At 44.6% G+C, this 19,699-nt stretch overlaps 1 protein-coding gene and 2 long non-coding RNA genes across 6 annotated transcripts in view; 2 read left to right on the top strand and 1 right to left on the bottom strand.

Annotated features, from left to right (window-relative positions):
• LOC140615731 (WD repeat-containing protein on Y chromosome-like) overlaps nucleotides 1-1,980 on the top strand; it is a 34,981-nt gene extending 33,001 nt beyond the window's left edge. Inside the window, exon 13 of the mRNA XM_072795559.1 lies at nucleotides 1,906-1,980. The gene's annotated coding sequence lies outside the window, so the exon portion shown is untranslated. The remainder of the gene's footprint in view (nucleotides 1-1,905) is intronic.
• LOC140615732 (uncharacterized) lies at nucleotides 974-9,006 on the bottom strand. Of its 2 annotated transcripts, XR_012016210.1 has the most exons (3): nucleotides 8,417-8,662; nucleotides 2,264-5,027; nucleotides 974-1,954 (listed from the first exon to the last, which is right to left on the bottom strand). It is a non-coding gene; the product is annotated as an uncharacterized lncRNA (long non-coding RNA). The 2 variants fall into 2 exon arrangements; XR_012016211.1 differs by lacking the exon at nucleotides 974-1,954 and having other exon boundaries at nucleotides 4,785-5,027; nucleotides 8,417-9,006.
• The window catches only part of LOC140615734 (uncharacterized), a 21,957-nt gene continuing 10,779 nt past the window's right edge, over nucleotides 8,522-19,699 (top strand). The window contains exons 1-2 of one of the 3 annotated variants that reach the window (XR_012016217.1): nucleotides 8,629-8,712; nucleotides 14,347-14,440. This is a non-coding gene — a long non-coding RNA (uncharacterized lncRNA). Of the gene's footprint in view, nucleotides 8,713-14,343; nucleotides 14,441-19,699 lie in introns of all 3 variants that reach the window. The other 2 variants (XR_012016216.1, XR_012016218.1) reach the window with 2 other exon arrangements.

Below are 19,699 nucleotides of genomic sequence, written 5' to 3'. Positions count from 1 at the left end.
CACATCCAATTCACATTTTTGCATTTTTAGAATTTTGTGGTTTCCAGGCAGATCAGCATGGAGTACAAACTGCAGCTTGAAAGAGTCAAGTAACGACCCAGAGAACCAAATAAATATGGGAATTAAAAGTGTGTCCCTAGATCATGATACTGACCAGAGTTGGGGTGAGATTTGTTGGTCCATCTGTGGAAATGGTCAAAGCTCATCTCCCAGTGTCACTTGACTTTGTCTTCCTTTTGACCAACAAAACAGTGACTGCCCATGGCCTTAGAATGTAAGGAAACTCAGCCTCATGCTCAGCCCAGCAGTCACATCTGAGAAGGACAGACACTGAAAATTCAGCGCACTGCACACGCTCCCCATTAAGAAATACACACAAAACCTTGGCTTCCTAACAAATGAAAGGAAGAAATGATCAGGTTAGTACCCCAGTCTATGAAAGTCAAAATTGGAGCAAGAGATTTTGAGAAGGCTCTGGTAGATGCAGTCTTGATTTAGAGCTTAGTGAAATATATGGATTTCCGAGAAATGCTTGCCCTTTAATAAATTGAAAAGAAGGTCATTTCATGAGCTATTGCTCACTGGTTATGTTACAACTCAAAGCAGAACACCTGCTCTGCCAGCAAAATAATGTGTCTCGGGTTTTTCCTTGGCAGCCTCCTAGAATACTGATCACACAGTATAACCTCGTCACTGACTTTTGTGTAGATCCCCAAACATGTTCAAAATAGGAAATAAAGGGACTGGGCAAGCATAGATCAAAAAGACCTTCTGTCTTGTCAGAGGCCTCTCACATTTCCACAATCGTGTTCTCAGAAGCATTCCCAAGGTTATAAAGAGGTACGACGGTGGCTCTCAGGATATCAGAATGTGTCTACCCAGCACTATCGGCCTATTTAGAAATACAATAATTTCAGTGTGCATTTGATATAGAGCAAATAAATGAGTTCATTAATTTTGATAGACCTGCAATTTGGAAACAAAAGCACACAGGGAGGAGGGAAGAGAGGAAGGCGAGAATGAGGGAAATGTGCTGACGTGCGCAGAAGCCAGGCGGATGTTTGGCTGAGAGGCAGTCCTAGAGAAAAATCCGCTAGCAAGTCTAATGTAGGAACAGGAAGGAGGGAGCAGAGGGAGAGCAAAGCAGGAAGAAGAGGGAAAGGAGGGGAGAACAGAGGCAGGAGGGGAGGAAGGCTACTCAGTTCAACAAATCAAAATAGATAATTTACATGGTGTTTGTTCTCTGAGGGAAAAGGGGGTTGCAGTAGACTCCAGGATTGACCTAGGTCTTCATCCACGGTACCTCAGGTAATGGACTGAAAGTTCTTTCCAACAGAAATACACAGGAAAGAGGAAAATAATCTGAGCCCTTATATACTGTATTTGGGCCAGTCAATGGGAACCCAAACTGTGAAATTGCAGAATAAAGTGTTTGCTGCATAGTTTACAAGATAGGGCCACCTGAGTTCTACTCTCCAGTTCACCTTCATTAGATGTGTGACCTTCAGCAATCACTCCCAACAATCTATGAAATGAGAAGGGGTGTTAACTGATCTGTGAGTTTTATTCTAGCCCTAAAAATGTTACATTTCTCAGAATTTCTGTTTTGCAAAACTGAATGTGTTGATTAGGTTTTGGGTGTCAGTAGTGATTGTTCCAGAATGCCAGCATATCAAACATAACCATAACTAAAATAAGGTGATGGGATGCAGAAAGTCATTCGCCTGGAAAATATCACATATGAGTTAGTGGTTTGGAAATTGAGTAAAACCTCAGGGGGAAATGCTCTTGTTTTCTAACCAATTCAGCCAACCGGGATCTTGTTCCAACATGGAAAATTCATGTAACTGACAAGTTATCCGTGTTCCCTGTCACCATGGCCATAACTGTTCCTTCTTCTTTCAGCCTGAAAAGACTCCTAACTCTTGCTCTCTAGAAGAACCCATCCTTGAAGCTGAAATAAAAGAAGACATAAATCGATGGTATGCATTTCTCAATGGCAGGTCAGCCTAATGCGAACAGCCAGGTTGACGCAAGCCACCCCACCCCCCTACAGTAAGGTAGCCTTTCCTGGCTGAGGAATCTTAGGACACTCTGTCATCAGTGTGAGTCACTTGTCCCTAAGCCCCCAGCCTGTGAGTATAATGAGGTCACCATTCAAATCTCACCCGTTTAATATCCTACCTGCCTAACTGGACACTCTGAGCCCCAGTTCTGTCTAGCCATCCCAGGTGGTCAAGGGCTATCTTTTTGGGTGCTTTACCTGGAGCTCCATGGCTGATGTTGTTGCCCTCAAGGCCACGTGAGACAGCGCCCCCATTATTATTCCTCCTGCAGCCACTCTGACCTCCTAAGGGTGTGGGGTTGGGGGCAGGTACTGGGGGTCCCAAAGCTCAGATAACATGGACAACCACAAAGGCCCTGTGTGCCCTCCAATCTTCCTGCACTGGGATGTGGCTGGGCTCTACAGAGAAGTAAGATGAATGAAAACCTCTCTTGGCAGTTCGGTGAGGTGGGCCCCAAACCAGCCTTCTTGGGCCCCAGCCACCAAGATGCCTGGAAACAGCCCCTTCAGTGTCACCTGCTGCTCCTTTCATCATGGGGTTTATATCTAGGCCATGGGGCCACATGGGTGATGACACCATCCCGACTTGCCCAGTTCCTTGATGAGTGGCTCCATGTCATCAGGAGCCCAGGCCCTTTCTTCATACTTCTGCCCACTATCTTAGCTCTGGCTTCTGTCTTCACTATCATCCTATGGTACAAACAGTTACTAGGGCCTCTCATCTTCCAGACAGTGTGAAGAAACAGGCCCATGGAGAACAGAGGTCCAGGACAAAAGGGAGGCCCATTCCAGCCAGATTGGCTTCTTTTATAGGCTTTTCCAGGAGGTTCTACACACTTCTGCTTATATCCTGTTGGCCAGAACTTAGTCGCATGGGCCACACCTAGCTATAAGAGAAGTTCAGAGTTCTGTAACCAAGGAGGAAAGCAGCAGAGGATTTTTGGTAGATGGCTAGCAATCTCTGTTCCAGTGAGTCAAATAGAAAAACGTTTCAGATGCTATCAAAGTCAGAGGGCGTCACACATGGAAACACTACCATGAATATCATGACAGAAAATGGCTGACGGCCATGAATCTAAAGTTTGGTTTGGGAGAACATTTGGCTGGTTAGAAAATGACATGGGCTAAGATTATAGTTACAGGTCTGTCTCTGAAAACAGTGTAACCTCAGGCAAATCATTTAAACTTCCTGTTGATACACCTAGAGCTCTCCCAGGTGGATTTGCAATCTAAGGAAATGAGCATAACAGTGTATTGCTTTGGAAATGGAAGAGGATAGGGCTTCTCCATCCACAGACACCTGGGGTTTGACATCACCAGCGTCTTCACCATTGTCATCATGGGTAGCAGCAGAATCAACATTATTATTATTATTCTTTAAACATCTTCACACAGAACCAGCCTGGGTTTTAGTTGCTTCTCCTCAGAGTGTTAATCTGCTCAGGCTAATGTAACAAAATATGAGACCAGGTGGCTTACACAACAGACATTAATTCTCATAATTCTGGAGGGTGGAAGTCTGAGATCAAGTTTCTGGAGAACTCAGTTCCAGGTGAGAGCCTTCTCACTGTGTCCTTATGGGGTGAAACAAGAATAATCCCTCTTCCTCTTCTTATAAAGATGCTAATCCTATCCTAAAGGATCATGACCTCTCAACCCTAATTATCTTCCAAAGACCCATCTCCAAATAGCATCACACTGGGGGTTAGAGCTCTAACATCTGAGTTTTGAGGGACACCATTCAGTCAATCACCAGAGATTGCTGTGGGTGTGAGGTGGAGCAAGGCTTCCAAAAAACATAAACCAACAGGGGAGGCAGCTGCAGGAAGATGCCATCACACTCTCTAGGTTCACTCCAGGTGGGGCAGCATGAAAGTCTGCTCTGGACCCAGCATCAATTCTCTACTGCTCCCTGCTGAATGGCCACAAGAGTGAAACATAAAGGAGGAGCTATGAACAGTGAAGAAAAGAGGCCAGAGTGGGGCTGCTTAGAGAGTCCCAACCAGGAGGGAAACCAGTGGAAAATACTCCCATCCAAATGGATTGATGCCAGTGGTGGTTGTGCTACTTAAAAATATGTTTTTTTTAAGGCAGGGAACCAATGTACATATGGTAAATGTTTTATTTCAACATGCAACAGTAAAATGTACCTTCATTTCCTAATCTTTGGATGTCGGGCCAAGACCTGTTCTTCAACTAAGAAGAGTTCAGCACAGTCTTTCATAAATACATCGTATATGACTTTCAGTTTCTGCTTTAAGTGCAGCAAGAACTTAAATATATTTGCAAGGCAACATGAGCACAGTAGCCTCCTAGATTTTTAGAATTTTCTCTAAGCTTTGAAAGTTGTCCCATTTATCCTCAATTCAATATCACCCTTCATGTAGTCTTTCCAAAGAATTCATGTTAGTTTCCACATGTTTGTCTTCACACTAATTTCATCAATTTTCAAATCATTTAAATTAATTGATAATCGCGGGGTGCCTCAGTGGCTCAGCTGGTTGGGCGTCTGCCTTCAGCTCAGGTCGTGATCCCGGGGTCCTGGGATCCAGCCCAGCATCTGGCTCCCTGCTCGGAGGAGAGTCTGCTTTTCCTTCTCCCTCTGCCACTCCCCCTGCTTGTGCTCTCTCTTTCTCTTTGTCAAATAAATAAATAATATTTAAAAAATAATAAAAACAAATTAATCAATAATCACAATAAAATGTACCACTGGCATAAATAAGATTGGGAACAAATGCAGTGAGTCCTTGTTAAGCATTCAACTCAACCCTCAACCATTGAGAGCGGACATGTCATGTAGCAGATGTGACCGTTGGGAAGCTGGGGGCATCTGGTGATGTTTACAGAGTCAGTCAATCCATCAGTTCAGTCAGGAGGGACGTCTGCCTCATGTGATCCTTTTGAGTAGCAAAGATCAAAACAAATCAAACTGATGCTTTCCCTGGACAGCCTAGCTGCAGCCCTGTGGATGAGAAGAAGAGAACTCAGGTGGGAAGGAGGAGGGGGAAGGTCCTGTCATTGGTCCACCCATATTGATTTTACAGATACCTCATCTACATTCTCTCAGTGGCACCCACCCTTCTCAAATAATAGCACACACTTTAGCCAACACCACAAAATGTTGAGGATCTTCCAGGTCACCTCTACTATTTAGGTGGGAATTATTCCTTTATTTTGTTGCATTCTCACAACATCCTGGAGATGTACTGTATGTTATCTATACTTACATATAAGGAAACTGAGGCTTAGGAGTTTGTCCAAAGTCAAACCAGTCATTGGTGGTAAGGCAGGCACATGGTACCACTGCTCTGGGAAAGGAGCATACCTCAGAAAAGGGCTTTTATAGGATCGCAGAAAGGAAGGTGTAGCTTTTTTTTTTTTTAAGATTTGTTTACTTATTTGAGATGGGGAGGGTCAGAGGGAGAAGGAGAGAGTATCCTCAAGCAGACTCCCCGCTGAGCACAGAGCCCCAGGGGGGGGCTTGATCTCAGGACCCTGAGATCATGATCTGAGCTGAAACCGAGTCAGTTCCTTAACCAACTGAGCCACCCCGGTGCCCCAGGGAGGTGTAGCTTTCAAATGCTCCAGATACTAAGTAGAAGCTGTTGGCAATGGGCAGACTATTGTGGAATCAAGCATCCTCCCCCAGATGCAGGCCTGGGTGACAGCGCTAGTGTTAACTAGCTGAGGTTCACGTATACAGAAAGAGGTGAATAGTGGCCAGAAGTAGGTACTTTCCAGGCTGTGCAAGGTGAAGTGAGGGTGGGAGAGGCTGGCGGGGAAGAAACTCGGCACCAGGAAGGCAAGTGGATGACCTAGTGGCTGTGCATGGAGCAGAGGGACGCTCAGAGACACAGAAAGAGTGCTGACTGTGGCCATGGAATCTAGTAAACAGACAGAGAATAGTACCCCAGAGACAAACCACGCTCTCGCAAAGGGTAGGCAAGTATACCTCCCATCCCTGATGATCACGAACATTCAGGCTTGGCCTCAAGAGTTTTGCTGGAAATTGTGCATGAATACTTCCAGGGGGTTCGCTCAGCATTCATGCTACACTACTTGTTGAGTGCTAGTCTGTGCTGGGCACAGTGGGAACAGAAAGGAGTCTGTGACCCGAAGGAGTTCACACACTCAGGGAAGCAGAGGGGGGTCTCCAGGCTCTGCCCCTGCACTGCTTGGCTGCCCCCTGACAGCAGGGGTGCAAAGCATCCTGGAAACAGTTGGGGGGGGGGTGGTGTGCTGCTGTCAGGCTTCCTGGAAGAATGGACTTCATACCCAGACCTGAAAGTTGAATAGGATCTAGCAATTTGAAGGAAACTTTTAGAGAAGGAAAAGCTGCTATCCTGTGGACAGTAAGTGAAATAAGCTAAGTGAATAAGCCAGACACAAAAGGACAAATACTGTAGGACTCTACTTAATGAGAAACTGAGAGTATTTAGATTTATAGAGACAGAGCAGTGGTTGCCAGGGGCTGGGGGAAGAGGGGAATGGGGAGCTGTTGTTTAATGGGGATAGAGTTTCCATTTTACAAGATGCAAAGAGTTCCCGATATGAATGATGGTGATGGTTGCCCAACAATGGGAATGGGCTCAATGCCACCAAACTGTACTGTGGCTAACAGTGGTTAACATGGTACATTGTGTGTTATGCATGTCTTACCACAATTAAAAGTCCAAGGAAGGGTAGAGACAGGGACAGTGGGGGGTGAGGGGTGGGGAGGGGGGAGAGGAGCATGAGGCTAGGCAAGGCAAGAGAGAAAAGTGGAGGAGTTCTGGGGAGTATGAGCAGCTCCATGTGTTGGCACAGAGTTTGGAGTGTGGAGGTGACAGTGGCAAGAACTTGACAATGAAAGGAAGGCTCCTAAGGGCTCAAGGTAGATGGCTTCCAAGGTGTTGAGAAATAAACAGGAGGGAGAAGAGCTGGAGATAGAGGTGAAGAGAGCAACCTGCACATGTTTTTGCTAATGGAAGCCGTCCTATGGTGGGGAGGACCACCGTGCTGAGCTGGGGCTTCCGTTTAAGCAGGAGGCAGCAGGTGCCCAAGCAATCCACACGCTCGCCTGGTTCTTTTCTTCCAGGCTGCCACGGGACCAGAACCTGTGAGCGGGGTGGCCCAGCATCTACCAGGCCCTCTGGTGCCACCAGGTCGCCTGCGCGTCAGCTGTCGGGGAGAAGCCAGACTTGTCTATTATTGGCTCAGATCTGTTTAATTTAAATTTTCTTGCACAGGGAAAGGAAAGAAGTGAAGCTTCCCAGAAGGAGCACTGATCACACAGCAGTTTCCTTGTCTGGGCTCTGAAGAGACCAGGATGCAATTTTCTTGGCAAATTCTTCCTCGGTTAACCCAGATGTCTGAGTGAGAGTCAGCCTTGCCCGACAGGGGCAAGGAGGAACAGAGCAAGAAATGATTTCAGCCAGTGTGGGCTTCCTCCCAAAGCAATTAGAGTTTGAATTGAAGCAGCCGACTCCGATTCGAGGTTTTTCCTTCCTTGGATGCCATGATTTGCTGCGTGACGACAGCACAGAGCCGATGGGCTGCAGCTCTACCACAACCCAAATATCACGGCAGCCTCGGCCTGCAGGTGGGCTGGGAGAGCAGGCAAGAAACGGAGGCTGTTGGTAACAAGCGGACAATTTTGAAAGTTTGCTCTGTGCCAGGCGAGCCTCCATTAAGAGCTGGAATGTATGATTATCTCCTTTATTCCTAAGTTATTAGGAATGAGTAGATGCTAGTATTGCCCCCATTTCACCAACAAGGAAACTGAGCTCTGGGAGGTTAAATGACTGGCCGATGGCTATCAGTTAAGTAAATGGCAGAAGAAAAATCCAGAGCCCACATGTTCTAACTACCAACAATGCAGACTGTCAGAGTAGAGAGAAGCAAGCTCCAGGAATAAAATCAAAGGTCAATTGCCCTCTCCTTTTCAAGTGTGGTCCTACAGAAGCCATTTTAAAGCTATCAGCCCTCTCGGAGAACCCGACAGTGGTAAAAAAAAAAAAAAAAAAAGAAAAAGAAAAGAATAAAGCTGCTGCCAGTTACTGAGCACTTGCTATGCCAGTCTTTTCATGAGCATTGTTTAACCTTGAAGCAGCCTAGGGAAGGTGCATCCCAGCTTTATAGATGAGAAAACTGGTCCTCAGAGAGATTATGGGTTTTTTTGCACAAAGCCACACAAGCCAAAACACTCAAACTTCAAACCTTAGCTGGGCCCCAGTAACTGGCTATAAATCTCTACCCCTAATTCAAAGCCATCCTTTTGTGAATAAGAATTGTAAGGTACAGAGTCCGTGATGGCAAACACAGGAAGTCTCTTGATCCACCCCAGTCCTGTACTTTCCAGTACGCACTCACCTGCTCTTTGGTCAACGCATGAGCAGCAGCCTTCTCAGAGAGGCAAGAGGGGTACTGTCTGGGCCATGTCCTTCCCCATGGGGCAAAGAGTCTGCAAGACTAAGGAGAAATGTCCCACTTCTGGACCATACTGCAGGTCCTGGGAACTGGAAATCTCATGCCCAGATATCCCTGGATCCATGTCCAGAGCCATGCCACAGGCTGTCCTCCGTGCATTGTCACATCACCATGGAATTATGAGGACTCCAAAAGTTCTACATCCATCCTGGCCTTTTGGGGTCTTCTGAGTGGCCAAGGTAGGAGGATAGAACATTCATCATCTGTTAATATTTTACTGAACACTTTGTGAACTTGATATTTAACTTTTGAAGCCTGAGCCTCCATTTGTAGTCTTGCCCTGGTCCCCCCAAATATCAGGGGTGAGCTTGCCTCTACTTCCCTTTCACTTCTCAGACTCCACTGTCCCACACCTCAAGGCACCTGTGGCCACAATCCCTTTTCTGCCCTTGCCAAGAATGTTGGATCCTCACTGAGCAATTTTTAGGGGCCCCTCCCTGCCCCCCACCACGAATGGCGTTCCACAGTTTTTTGTATTTTCAGCAGCTCCAGGGGAGATGCTGCTCTCCTTTCTGGCTCAGTTGCCTGATTGCTCCCTGTGACTTTTCTGACCCAGCCACGCAGGAACCCAGACCTCAGTACCTCCAGCTGGTGCCGGTGGTGATCCCTCATATCAGCGAAGACTCTTGGGTATCCATTAGGCAATCCAAATTTAGGCAAAATAAGAAACGAATCTATTCCTAGAACCATGGGAAAAATCTGTCCAAGAACTCAGTCCCAGCAGTACTGACTTCTGTCCTTGTTCGTGTGGTTCCATCTGTTCTCTCTCTCCAGACTGGTTCTGCCACTTGCAGGAAACATGGCCACAACCATCCCTGGGTTTAATTTGTAGCTTTAATTCCACAGGGAGACTGACATCAAGTTCTCTTGGGCTCCAAGTCTCAAATCCCTAGCAAAGGGACATGCTGACAGTATCTTGGGTCAGCCACTTACCTTGGCTCAAACCAAGCAAAGGCTTGGCATTTAAAAATGCCAAAGGCATTTAAAAATGTCTGGTCTCTTAGAGCCACAGTGATGCAAAGGCCCTGCTGTCCCCTGGAGAAGAGGAGGGTGCTGGGTACACAACCAATCCTCTGCATATCCCTGAAAGCTAGACCGTTGCCTTCCACTGCCTCAGACTATCAAACAACGCCTCTCTGCCTGGTTTCTCCTTCCCCTTCCCGCCCTCCCTACTTCCTTCCTTTCTTCCTGACATGAGTTTAAATCCTGAGTTTTTTCCTTCTTACTGAATCCAAGCTCCCGAAGGATGGGGAGGACAGGCCCTCAGCTCTGTCACCAGCCTGCTGATGGGCCGGAGCACATTATTACTTTATCCCTTTAGTCTTAATATCCTCAGCTCCTGGAAAAGGGAAGGGGGAGCAGTTTGCTCCCACACAGGTTTTGTCCTTCTGTTTCTGAGTCTTGGAGCCTCCTAAGCAACCAGCCTACCTTGGCCAGACCCCTTTCCCACCCCGCTTTATGTAAACCTTTAAAACACTGGATTTCTCCCTATTTTAATGAAGTACTCATTTTTAATCCTTTATTTTTGGACCGTAACATTTAGAGTCTAATCCTCGGGGTTCTAGCCTGCCTACTTGGTACTATTTTAAATTGAGAGCTCTGCATTAGTGCTGTTTTGCTGAGGGCAGTGTTCTCTCCATTAACTAATCCCTTGAGGAAATAATGCCATTATATAAAGTCAGCAGCATTCAAAACAAAACCCATCTTATAAATCATGCCGAGCAGGGTTCCAGATACCTCCAGAGGCAACTTCCAATTGGTCTGGCCTTGTTGGAAGAAAACGGGGCAAAGAACACCAGAACTTTTTCTGATCCAGGTATTCCTTCGGCCCCACTCCTACCTCTGCATCCAGAGTCCTGCTTTCTCACCTGCCCCCTATCGCATCACAGCAGGAGCACAAACAAGTCCAGCCATTATCCACAGGTCCTTGCAGAAATAAGTTTGGGAAATGCTGGATTAAAGACAGTTAAGCGGGTTTGTTTACCTCTGATCCCATCTCAAGCCGATCACCTCCCAAAGGCATCACCTCCTACGCCCACCACATGGCAGTTAGAGCTTCAACATCTGGATTTGAGGGTGCTACCAACGCTCAGTCCATAACAGAGAGGTGACTTGTTCAGGATCATAAGCAAGAATGTGGCTGAGCCATGGCTAGGACAGATGTCTCTGAAGCCCTACAGACCTGTCCTCTTTCCCTTGTACATAAAGGACACTGTGAGGCATCATGGATTGTCAAGTAGAAAGAACGTGCTAGGCAGCTGGTAGGAAGGATAAGACTACATAGGATTTGAGAAGCTGATGAGGCCTGGCATCTGACCAGTGGCCCCAGGGAGTCTGAATCTGCCCTGCCAATAACCCCTTCTTCTAGTGAGATCTCAGAAGGAGACACAGCAAGGACTGATGTAAGATGGAAGCAAGTGCTATTTTATTGCTAGCTGAGATGCCTGGTAGTCCCTCAGATGGACCGCTCCAGGAAGCTGAGCTGGGGTTATGACAGGCTCAGAGCCTAAGCAGGTCTTCCTTCTCTGACCCAAATCTTACAACTGGACTTTGGTGAGTTGACAAGTCCGAAGTGAGTGACCCACCATGAGGGGTAAAGCCCATCAGGGTCCCTGTCTCTGACTGGTGGTATTAGAGTGATGGTACTGTCCTCTCTCCTGTTTGGAAAACCCAGCATAGCACCACTTGGAGTACAATTTGTTTGCCTTCCTAGGATGCTCCGGTAGAAGGTAGGGGCCCATCAAAGAGGAGCTGCAGCCTTTTCGCCACACCAGGTGCTTGAGGGAGGCTGGCTACAACTCTATGATGCTTGGTCAGCTGCCTCTGAGATTCAGAACAGGGGCAAGACCATTCTTCTAGACCGTGGAAGCCACTCGGCCCTACCTGAATCCTGACTAGTCCCAGGCCCCTCTTTGAGGCCAGCCTGTCCTCTCCATCCCTCATACCACCACCTGCCCTTTCTGATCAGGTAAATTAACCTGATCAGCCCCTCACCCTCAGTTCCAAAATCCCAAGAATATTCTATAGTTTAGATGCTAGTCTGAAATAATATGGCCGGTTTGATATATCATGCCCTCTCCTCCCTCCCATCCCAATACGCACTTTCCAGCCTCCCCTTTCACTTCTGCCTCTTGTTGTGGGAACTCTCATGAAGAAAGACGTCATGTGTGTGCCTCTTTATGATCATCGGAGGTATTACTAAAGGCTTACAAATTTTAATTACTGGCTTAATATGCCTATACAACAACAAAGGAAGCATATTTTCTCTGGGAGATTTCTCTCTGATGAAACACAGACAGGAAAACACTGCAAGAAAGACATAGGCAATATTTCTTCTCATCCACTGTGGGGCAGTGTATGGGCTGAACGATGGCCAGCCACAGCTAGCGAGTTCCAATCCCCAGAACCTGTGGATGTGACCTCCCTGGGTAGTGGGTCTTTACAGATGTGATTAACCTCAGTATCAGGAGAGGGGGAGATGACCTTGGATTATTTGAGTTGTCCTTAAATGCTATCGTAAGTGTCCTTGTAAGAGAGGCAAAGGAGATAACATGGGGGAAAGATGACGTGAAAAAGAGAGATGTGGCCACATGCCAACAGACACTTGGAGCCACCAGAAGCTGGGAGAGGAAAGGAAGGATCCTCCCCGCAAAGCCCTCAGAGAGAGTGGGACCCTGCCACCAATTTGATTTCACACCTCTGGCCTCCAGACCAGTGAAAGAGGAGCGAGACATGCAGAGCAGTGAGTGCTACAAAGCCACCAGAGGAGATGAGGCCCAAAAGATCACTAGACTTAGCTCCAGAAAGTTCATGGGTGATTTCTGAGAGCAGAGCAGTTGGAGCGAATGAGCATAAGGAGACAATGGACGCTGTGTTTGCAGAGCACTCCCCCACATGTAGATTTAGGAGAGTGGGCAGTAAACTGGAACCCTAAATTACCCACTGAGTAAACAGGCCCTGGAAATCAGAAGCATGTGTTTCAGGCACCAGCATCAAACCCAGAAAGAACCCCGGAATGTCCTGGGTCCTCCCTTCTCTCCATCTGGTGTCACCCTGTCCTCGCCCCATTGCCTCTGCCTGTTTCCTACCTGGGGGACCCTCTTGAATCTCGGCTGCAGCTGAGAATTGACTTTCTCCCCTTCCACATGCTGTCCAGAGTTTTAGCCAAGAGTGAATTTCAAACTCCATCTCTCACAGACACTGTAAAGTTGCATGACACAAAGACCTCTTTGGAATAACAGGGTTGGAAAGAGAAATCCACCTGTGGCCTATCCTGCTTTGGGTTTGTCTCGTGGGGGCAGAGAGGGCATGCATGGGGCAGGGGGCTGCCACTGGCCCCTTAAAACAAGTCCGCAGAGAGGTCTCGCAGGCCATTGGGACCAATTCCAGGCTGAGGCCTACACAGATCATGTTCCTGACAGGGTGCATCATTTCTTACATAAGCTAATAAATCCTCATTTACTTGTAAGAGGAGAAGTCAGAGTGTCACAGCTAGTTTGGACAAGCAAGGAGAGCAGTCCGAGGCTATTCTCCTGTTGTTGGCTGGGGAAGTCTTGGGTCCCTAAGACAGTGACCAGCCTCTCCTCGGAAAATGGGATGATGTGGAGATGTTGGAGCAGGACTGCAGCTTCCACTGGAGAAGGAGTGACTCCTAGGGACCCTGTGTACCCCATATTCTGTTTCACTGGACACAGTGGCCCTGCTCTCCCCACCCACCAACCACCCACCCTTCACCCGGGTCCGTATATGGCCCAGTTGTTTGTCTACACTGAGAGCTTGAGGCACTGCCTCCACTCTAACCGGCAGTCTATTTTAGCTCAGACCTCCCTCCTGGGTTCTGCACCTGCGAGCCCCCCTACTCACTGGCTGTCTGCCTTGGTTCTCTGCAGACTTCTTTCTTTCTTTCTTTCTTTCTTTCTTTCTTTCTTTCTTTCTTTCTTTCTTTCTTTCTTTCTTTCTTTCTTTCTTTCTTATTTTATTTATTCATGAGAGACACAGAGAGAGAAAGAGGCAGAGATACAGACAGAGGGAGAAGCAGGCTCCATGCAGGGAACCCGATGTGGGGCTCGATCCCAGGACCCCGGGATCATGTCCTGAGCCCAAGGCAGATGCTCAGAGGAGACCAGGCTAGAGGGGGAAGTGAGGAGAGCTGACTTCACCGTCGTGCGTGTTTGAAGTGCGAATTTGAAATGTTTGCAGAGGGACCCCTGGGTGGCTCTTATGACCCAACTCATGAGATCACCCCCAATTTCTTTTATAAAGATGCAGTTGATCTAAGTGAATACAAGTACTATCTAATTATTTGACTAATAAAGAACCATCTTCTAATTCTTCAGTAAAGCTCTTCTTAGGCAAAACACAAACAGTATTGCCGTAAAATGTCCAAAGTTCTCATACAAATTTAATTTACATCATTTAAAAGGAGGTTGGGCTGATAATGACAATCAAGGTGTATAATCCTTGATTGTATCCTGGATCCAAAAAAATAGCTCTAAAGAACATCTGGGAGACAAATGGACCTGATAATGCTATTGTGCCAGTGAGGGGTTCCTTGGGTGTGGCAACAAACTTGTGGTCTGGGAGAAGGAGGTCCCTGTTCTGAGGAGGTGGGTGGGGAAGAGAGAGGTGAGTGGAACCATGACTGGCCAAGTGTTCACTGCAACATTGTTAACTTTTCTAAATAAAAAGTTAAGGCACTTAAAAAGAATGCTACCTTGGTATTTATTGTTGTTTTAAGGAAAAGGGATGTTATTTAGGCAACTCTTTCAGAGGTATTTGGTGTTTGTTTGTTTGTTTGTTTGTTTTTTAAGTAGTCTCCATGCCCAGAGTGGACCCCAGCATGAGGCTTGAACTCAAGACTGTGAGATCAAGACCTGAGCTGAGCTCAAGAGTCAGATGCTTAAGCATGTGAGTCACCCAGGCACACCCCTCTTTCAGAGGTTTTTATGCTAGTAAACAGGATAATTCACAAATCCTGACAACCACCCCTTCTTCGGAACTGGGAAAATATTGTCCTCTGCTTATGGATTATAAAGCCATGGTTCCCAAGGGCGGTTTTGAGCACCATCTGTCTTTTAGAACATTCCTATCCTGAAGTGGTTAGCAAAAGGGTAGCCCTGGGCACCCAGCAATAATAAATAGACCGAATTCCCACTAACCCCACAGCAGCTGGTTGGTTCACTGAGCAGCAAGATGGGCATGCTTTGACTGCCTATGTCTATTTAAAGAGTCACGCTTTTCACAGAAAACATGAAAGGGAGGAAATTAAAAATATCAATGTGTTTGTGTGTGTGCAGTAATAACAGTAAACAGTACATGCTGATATTAGAGAGGAAAAGTAGCAGAGGAAGTGATTCTCTACTCTTGGTGTGGCAAAGCCTTCACTGGGTGCCTGCTCTGTGGCAAGATCACCAAATGCTTCATGTATAGAAATTCCTTTAATCCTCACAACCACATTATAGAGGGAGAAACTGAGCTCGGAGGAAATTGGCTGGAGCGGGAGGGTTGGGTGTCAATGCCAAAACCATGCTGATTGTAAAAAGTGGAGCCAGAATGGAAACTGCAGTATGTTTGACTGAAAAGCTATGCAAACACTTAATTTACTATCCCTTACAACCCCCAACTGAGTTAGAGCCAGTACTGGGTAAGTAGGAGATTGTTTCCTGATTCTCTCTACTATACTTATTTGATTTTTAATAATAAAAGACCAAAGCATCTAAAAAGAACACATTTGTAGGAGAATATGCAGAGGATGTTGGGGTGAGGGGTGGTGGTGATGCTGGGAAGGACCCCCAAGAGCACTAGCACAAATAACTACTACCATTCATTCAGTTGGCTGCACAGTTGGCTCATTCTCAATATGACTCAAGCCTTAAGGGATGAAAGCAGAAGCCATTAAACGATGTACACAGCCATCAGTCCCCAAATTCTCCTACTGTGAAGTGACAGGACAGGTGTAAAGAAGTTGGAATTGAACATCCCTAGCCAATGAGAAAAGGCTGAGTACAGAAAAATGTAAATAGATGAACATATACCAGTTTACAGAACACAGTATCAATGCTTGGGAAATGGAACTTCAAATTCTTAGGGCTGAAATGTCGGTTAACATAGATGCCATATAGTCAACAGCCCAGTGGTTCTTGCACTTGTACATTAGCCTCATCTGGGAAGTGATGAAAATCCTGATGCCAGGGTCCCATCCCAGATCAACTAAATCAGAACTTCTGAGGGTGCGTGTGTATATATATATTTTTTATTTTAATTTTTAATTTGTTAATTAAATTAATTTTTTTAATTTTTAAAAAATTTTAAAAAAAATTAAAGTTTTTTTTATTTTAAGCCTCTGAACTCTTTTAAGTTGCAGCCAGTGTTGCAAATCACTGCTTCTAGGGCAAAGTTTAATGAAAAATGCAAGCTTGGTTTTTGTTTTTTGTTTTTTAAGGAACAATTGCAATAGCCTAACAAAAGCGTGATAAACAATTGCAATTGTCTCACAGAACCAATACTCATCTTGACTGTTTTAGATTCACTGATATTTTGCTTAATCCTCGTCCCCATTCCCTCTTCTTTTCTGTCCCTCTCTTGATCAGGGTCAAAAACACTGGATTAAGAGTCTGTATTTCGTAAAGAAAAGCTTTGGTGTTTCATATAAGCATGAGTTTAGGAAGCTATATACAGCCTGGTGAAAAAAAAAACAGCAAATCTTAATATGGTTGAATTCAACATAATTTCAAAGAACAGAATGAGTCCTCTCATGAAGCATTTGCAATGATGCTAAAAGTGTATTTTGACAGTGCTGACCAACTTTTACACCTAAGTGCGTGCTAACATTTATCACTCTACTGCCACAGAGAGAAGAGGCTTTGAGTCCATCAGATCTAAGTTAGTCGGACTGTCTTCCACCCCATTTCTCCACTTGTAAAATGGGAAATAAACACCCCTCAAAGGATTGTGAAGCCTGAGTAAGAGCACCTGGCAGAGTGCTGGGTCACTTAGAGGCAGTTAAGTGCCAATTTCCGTCCTTCACTTTTTGTAGGATTTTGAAGTTCACTTTCCTTAGAATGGATCTCAAGGTACAGGGGGCAGTTTGGGTTGTCACAACAGGGGCATCTAGTGGCAACTAGTGGATGAGGGATGCTGTTCAATGTTATACATGGTACAGGGCAGCCCCCGACAACACATTATCCAGCCCCAAGGGTCAATGGTGCTGAGGCTGAGAGATGCTGCCATCGAGGGATGCACAACATGAGAGACTTTGCCAAGGGTATGTGATGTAGCTTCGGATAAGGAAATGGGAGATTCAGGAAAGTCAGGTGATCTAAAAACCATAGTATTTGGGGAGGGGCCTGAGGGAAGCACAGTTTGAACCCTTGGACGTGAAACTATATCCTTTTTTACCTAAAAAAATGTTCTTTCCACTATATCATAGTGCCACCTGTCCTTAAGCAGAATAAGAATTATTAAGGGACCCACACTATGCTACAATACTGAGAAAATAAAACCAGTAGACACTGGAATAGCGAATTATTCTAAAGCTTTCAAATGTGTCACACATGCTCATATTATTTACAAAACACATGCAAATACAGATTCAAAAGTAATGAATTTTGGCTGGTCGTCCTTCAGGAAGTACCCCAGTCTAGCAAAGCTAGACAGTCATAGCACATTTGCCACTGATAGCAGCAATGGCATAGCAGAAACTTCCTCATCATCCTGCCCACTACAAGAGCTTAACCATGTCCAAATTACTCAGTTCTTTGGGAGAGTGAATTTATCTTGCCAAATACCTTTGAATCAAGACTCAATCTCTCCAGAAAAGTATGATATGGTTGTTTTGTGCTGATTACATACAGATAGTGAGATATTCCTTCACTGCAAATACCACAGACAAGACAACAATCTGGGTATAAATTGACAAATGGTTATGTCCAAAAAAAAAAAAATATTGAACACTGTTGATAAAAGCAAGTCATCGACAACAGCTAAAGTTTATTTTTTTGGCCTTTCTAAAAGTAACTCTTTTTTTTTTTTTTTTTTAAAGTAACTCTTGATAGCTATTTAGTAAAGAAGCATATACTTTTTGATGAGAAATCAAGGACAAGAAAAATCAAGTAAATATTGAAGAATTTTACCCAAGAAAGTTAATCATTGCTCAGACTTCACCAATGTTCATGATGAACTAGACTTCAGGGGTCCATTAATGATTACTAAAGTCAGTATTTTTATTTTTTCAAGTTTTTATTTAAATTCTGATTAACATATACTGTAATATTCGTTTTAGGAGTAGAATGTAGTGATTCATCACTTACATATAACACCCACTGCTCATCACAAGTGCCCTCTTAAATGCCCACCACCCATCTAGCCTGTCCCCCTGCCCACATCCCTATAGCAACCCCCAGTTTGTTTCGTACAGTTAACGGTTTCCTGATTTGTCTATGTTCATGTTTTCTTAAATTCCACTTATGAGTGAAATCATATGGTACTTGTCTCTGACTTATCATAATAATACCCTCTAAAGAGCTCCATATACATTGCTAATGGCAAGATCTCATTTTTTGATGGCTGAGTAATACTCCATTATATAGACCACATCTTCTTTATTGGTCCATCAGTTGATGGACACTTGGGTCTCTCCATAGTTTGGTTATTGCTGATAATGTTGCTATAAACATCAGGGTGTTTATCTCTCTTCAAATCAGTATTTTTGTATTCTATGGGTAAATACCTAGTAGTGTGATTGCTGGATCATAGGGTAGTTCTATTTTTAACCTTTTGAGGAAACTCCATACTCTTTTTCAGAGTGGCTGCACCAGTTTATGTTCCCAACAGTCCAAGAGGGTTCCCCTTTCTTTGCATCCTCGCCAACACGTTTCCTGTGTTAGTTTTCCATCCTGATAGGTGTATCTCATTGTAGTTTTTAGATTTCCCTGATGATGTGATGTTGAGCATCTTCTCATGTGTCTTTTTTTTTTTTAAATCTTCTTTGGGAAAATGTCTATGTCTTCTGCCCATTTAACAACTGGATTGTTTGGGTGTTCAGTTTTTTAAATTCTTTATATACTTTGGATACTAACCTCTCATCAGATAGGTTATTTGCAAATATCTTCTCCCATTCCAAAGGTTGCCTTTTCATTTGTTTCCTTGCTGTACAGAAGCTATTTAGCTTAATGAAGTCCCAAGAGTTTATTTTTGCTTTCGTTTTTCTTGCCTTGGGCCTATCTAGTAAGTTGTTACCACCAGTGTCAAAGAGGTTAGTACCTATGTTCTCTAGAGAGTAGACATTTTTAAAAATAATTGTCATGAAGTTACAATTTAAGTGAAAATTAAATATAAAATTCAACGCTTTGTTAAAAAGAGCACTTACCCAAACTAGTCCATGTCCTGAGGATTCTAGGTGATTACTAGATATATCTAATGCAGGCTCACACAATTGTTAATACATATCACAAAGTAGTCAACGTTGACATTGTGGTTTTCCCCCACATCCAAAAACGCAATCCTGAGGTCATTTTATAAAAGATTTTACAGAAAAGTGATACTACAGAAAATTTCTAACCTTTAATTACAACAACTTAGGCCAGATGATAGTTCCTTTATCATCACCAGGTACTTTTCTGGGGTGGAAGAAAAAGTTCTCCCATTCATATTTTTAAAAATCTTTCATTTTTTATGGGCTTCCCAATAGTACACAGATCACTAACCTATCTTCATGTCTCAATGGGGGGCCACATACCCAATGAGTATATATTAATATGCACTAAGAAATAAGAAAAACCACAAGAGACAGACTCTTTATGGTTAAGAAAGGTGCAAAGAAATTACAAATTGGGAAAATGTGTGAAGTATCGGCAAATGGTTAAGAGTGTTACTAAGAACATTTTCTAGAAGATCAACATTCAAACATTATCAATAAGATATTTATGAACTGCAAATAGGAACACTTACAATGCTAAAGTACACATCACATTCACAAAAACAGATTACTTAGTACTTAGTGGCCATTTTTGGAGTATGGGCTTTAAAATTTGAGTAACTGGAGTGCCTGGGGTATTTGAGGACTGTATCTAACCTAAGCATGCATGTCTTCCCCAGCAAGCCAACCCTTCTTGTCCTTAGAAAATAAGCAGATAGGATCCATTGCAGCCTCAGATAACAAAAACCTTC

Source organism: Canis lupus, chromosome 24 (assembly GCF_048164855.1).
Source record: "Canis lupus baileyi chromosome 24, mCanLup2.hap1, whole genome shotgun sequence".
Taxonomy (NCBI): domain Eukaryota; kingdom Metazoa; phylum Chordata; class Mammalia; order Carnivora; family Canidae; genus Canis; species Canis lupus.
The sequence above is the reverse complement of the archived record's forward strand: the minus strand, read 5'-3'. Positions and strand labels throughout refer to the sequence as shown.